Raw genomic sequence first — 4,414 nt, 5'->3', positions numbered from 1 at the left:
TATTTGATCAAAATCCATTGAGTGACTAAGATAAAAATGGAAGAGGAATTAAAAAGTACAGAAGAAAATTCATTTCAGCCACCGTAACCTCTACCAACCAAACTATCGCTGCCTTATGCCAATTTGACGATACCTAGCCTTTTGCGTTGGAACAGACATCCTGATTTTCCACTCAAGAAGCTCATCTCACTTGAAGCAGCTGATTTAGTGAGGCTTATACTGGAGTAGTTGAAAGGGGAATCCGCAGCAATGAGCCAAATTTATGTTTGTAGTAGTTTCTAGATTAATGACTCTAGATTCTAACGACAGTAGCTGCCCGATCGATTTTAGTTTTACAAATCGCAGATGGAGACCGTGTATTAAGTGGAGTACGTTTCAGAACTATCTGACTGTGACTGAAAGATTTACGCATGGAACTGAATCTTTTGGTGGCCAGATTCCAGTATGCATTGTCTTTTAGTGCTCTTAAATTATCTGTGCTCTTATTATCTTAAGCTGGCATAAATAGATAAAAGCCTCTCTTGGATGTCGAAGAAGGAAGAAGAAATCATAAAAATCCCACCTTGTGTAGCCTTTAAAGGAAGAAGAAACTTTTTTTTGTTTTGATTCTCTTCTCTCCTTTTTCCTTGCTGATTTAAATATCCCAAAAATTTCTCCTTGCTGCCCCACACCTGGGAGAAGAAGTCTTGAAAAACTTGGGGCGTGGGGCTCCCTTTTTATAGGGTTCAAAACCGTAGGCGCCAAGGGTCCTAGTCCCACTAGGATTCCTTGGCGCCTCCTTTTTTTAATTGGCTGGAGAATCAAGGGGTGCCGGCTCCCAGCAAAGAAGGAGAGGGGGCCACACCCCTCCTTGCCCTCTTGGCTGCCCCCTCTTGCTTATTTTGACTCCTCAAAATAAGGCATCAAGAGGGAGGCTCTTCAGGAAAAAAAAGTTGAATTAAGCAGGATTTTTAGGGACTCGATCTAGCCAACTCTTGACTAGGATTTGAGTCAAATTTCTTTAAGTCAGACCCAACATAATTTGACTCAATTAATCAGCAATAAAAGACTTAATTATAATCTAATTATAATTATTTAACTCTTCCATTTAACTCACTAACTCTTAGTAGGTTATTTCGAACATCAATCTTATTGACAATTGACATTGTGATTCCAAATCACAATTCGACAATCCTAATAATCAAAACCTCTAATGTGTATGACCTCATAGGTTCTAATCTGACTGGTAACGAGACATATTGAGATCTCCATCTCAATATCACTGAAACACCTTTCAGTGGACTGAAACACTTTCAGGTCTACTCGTCAGGGTTTACCGATCATCAGGTAAATGCCCGTGAGTCCCAACATCCACAAGTGACATCTAGCAGTATGTAGTGGCAACCCAGTAGAATAGAATAATGAACCTCTAGATGCATTTATCGTATGATACAGTCCTTCTATCATGGATCCCTACAGGACGGAGGTCATGGATAACTCGTCAAACTCTATTGTCTCTCATATGTCAAGATTTATTCGACTTAAGTTCGAGAGTGGAAAACTCTTTCTTCACTGTGTATACTGCCCCGGCCGAGGCCTTATGAACTCAGTCTTATAAATTACATAGGATCTTTCCTTATCTATCAAGATCGACAGATACCATATAGGTGCATGCCCTACTCCTACAGTGAACCTACTGCAGCCAATCTATACTGTATGGACCCATATGTCTAGAGACCATGTATACGTGCAGTCAAACTACAATAACCTTACTGTGAGTAGCCGAAGCACCGCAGGTCAAAGGACCAGTCACACTACTGCAACATCAAGCAAGTCACTGACGAGTGGATAGACAACCAAGTGACTTCTTGTCTTGGTCCGCTCAGTACCCTTGTTTTCTAACAAGCACCTGCACTATTACTTCAGTGTCTCCACACCGTGTACTTGAGTCTCGTCCATCCTCAAGAAAAGTAATGTATGCACTGATCTCATCGGATCGATCACCGTCTTTGTGATGATCCATCGATCAGGAGCATTTAGAAATTAATCACCAATGATACATGGCTCAAATTTTCAACTCTTGAGAATATGCATCATCATCTTATTAATTCTTTATGTGGAGTGATTGATTATACTCCTATTTGATTTTGATGAGCTCAAAGCATTTGAGTATATTTCATGTTATACTAATGAATTCAATCTAGTGTTTCAGGCGAATATATGTGAATTTATCTTTAAGAGCATCGAGCCTTGGTTCAAAGTAATTTGGCTAAGTGTTGAACTCAATTGAGCCAAAGTCTGAAGCTCGAGTCGACTCCGGAAGATTGCGAGTCGACTCTAAGTGTTTCAGAGGGTCTAGCACAAGCTCGAGTCGATTCCGGTACACTACGAGTCGACTCCGACTGAGAACAGACAGAAGGACAGAAAGATGAATTTCAGACCCTGTCACCGAGTCGACTCCGAAGATTTCGAGTCGACTTCGATGCTTGCCGAGTCGACTCCCGACGGTTCCGAGTCGACTCCAAAGGGTAACAGACAAAAAGACAGAACGATGGTTTTCTAGACCTTGTTACCGAGTCGACTCCAGAAGGATGCGAGTCGACTCCAACGTTTGGCGAGTTGACTCCTAATCATGCCAGAGTTAACTCTCAGAGGAAAGCGGACTGAAAGGCAGAAAACCAAACTCAGTGACCCCGTGAACGGGTCGACTCCGAGAATTTGAGAGTCGACCCCAAGTCAGCCGAGTCGACCCCAACAAAGTGCGAGTCGACTCCGAAGCAGCTCAGATCAACAGACAGAGGATCGGTTTTTCGGACTCTGAGAGCCGAGTCGACTCCAAGAGGATCCGAGTCGACTCGAGAGAGAAATGCAGAAAAATAGATCTCTGAAATCCTGAGAACGAGCCGTCTCCAAAATGCCGAGTCATCTCCAGGGTTGGACCGAGTCGACGCCAGGGTTGGACCGAGTCGACTCCAAGTTGGGACGGCACTTTAATTCAAATCCTGAACAGTGGGCGAGTCGTCTCCGGTAAAGCATGAGTCGACTCCAGCGACAGCCGAGTCGACTCCAACCCCAACGGATACATTGTCAGGAGGTGCAGACTGTGCAGAACGGCTACAAATCGGTGTCTAACGGCTATTTTTCAAAAGAGACTGTTTAAATAGCCAGAGTAAACAGTAGTAGACAACAAGAGAGTTACTTCATCTGTGCATTGAGGCATTTCCAACTACCAAGAGTCCATTGAGAGAAAAGACAAGTAAAAGAAGGAAGAAACACATGCAATTCATTCCTAGAAGTTTTTTCCTTCGCATTCAAGGCTCTTCTTTTGACATCAAATCTTCAGTGCACTCAAAGAGGAGACTCTGAGTTCGAGAAGCCCTTTCTTCCTCTTCCGAAATCTGTTTGAGGGCTTCTAACTTTACTCTATTCATATTGATTCATATTTGCTTTTTAAGAAGCTTTCCTTGTATTTTTTTCTAAACTATTTTTCTTACTTGATTCAATCAGGGGATTGAATCAAGGGTTGTAAGGTTTGTTGGTGAGCCAAAGTTAAAACCAACGGTGTAAGGGTTTGATTGTAATCCCGGAAAAATAATCGGGTGGTTCTAGTCGGTGAGCCTGTGAAAACTGACCGAGTTCGTTGTGATCTCATGAAAACAACAAGTTGGGTTATGATCTTGTAAAACAACCGGCTGTAATCCAAGGGATTATAGTGAACTCTCAAGTGAAGCTTGGGGAGTGGACATAGTGTTAGATGTATGCCCTAGAAGCCAATCTGGCGGACACATTATTAATTCTGGAACATAAATTTGTACTTGACTTTATTATTATTGAATATTAAATGGGCATCTTTTCATTCATATTATTTATGTGTCTATGAATCGTCCAAGGAATTAATAAGATAATGATACATATTCTCAAGAATTGAGAATTTGAGCCATGTATCATTAGTGATTAATTTCTAAATGCTCCTGATCAATGGATCATCACGAGGACGGTGATCGATCCGATCAGTGCACAGATCGCTTTCCTTATGGATGGACGAGACTCGAGTCCACAGTGTAGGGACACTGAAGTGATAGTGCTGGTGCTTGTTAGAGAACAAGGGTACTGAGCGTGACCAAGACAAGAAGTCACTTGGATGTCTATCCATTCGTCAGTGACTTGCTTGATGTTGCAGTAGTGTGACTGGTCCTTTGACCTGCGGTGCTTCGGCTATTCACAGCAAGGCTATTGTAGTTTGACTGCACATTTACATGGTCTCTAGTCATATGGATCCTTATTGTGTAGATTAGTTGCAGTAGGTTCACTGTAGGAGTAAGGTATGCACTTATATGGAATCTATCGACCTTGATAGAAGAGGAGTGATCCTATGTGATTTATTAGACTGAGTTCTAAGACTTGGCCAGGGCAGTAATATAAAGTGGAGAAAGAG

The sequence above is a fragment of the Phoenix dactylifera genome, unplaced genomic scaffold (genome assembly GCF_009389715.1).
Source record: "Phoenix dactylifera cultivar Barhee BC4 unplaced genomic scaffold, palm_55x_up_171113_PBpolish2nd_filt_p 000879F, whole genome shotgun sequence".
NCBI classification, from domain to species: Eukaryota; Viridiplantae; Streptophyta; class Magnoliopsida; order Arecales; family Arecaceae; genus Phoenix; species Phoenix dactylifera.
Note: the sequence above shows the minus strand (reverse complement) of the source record.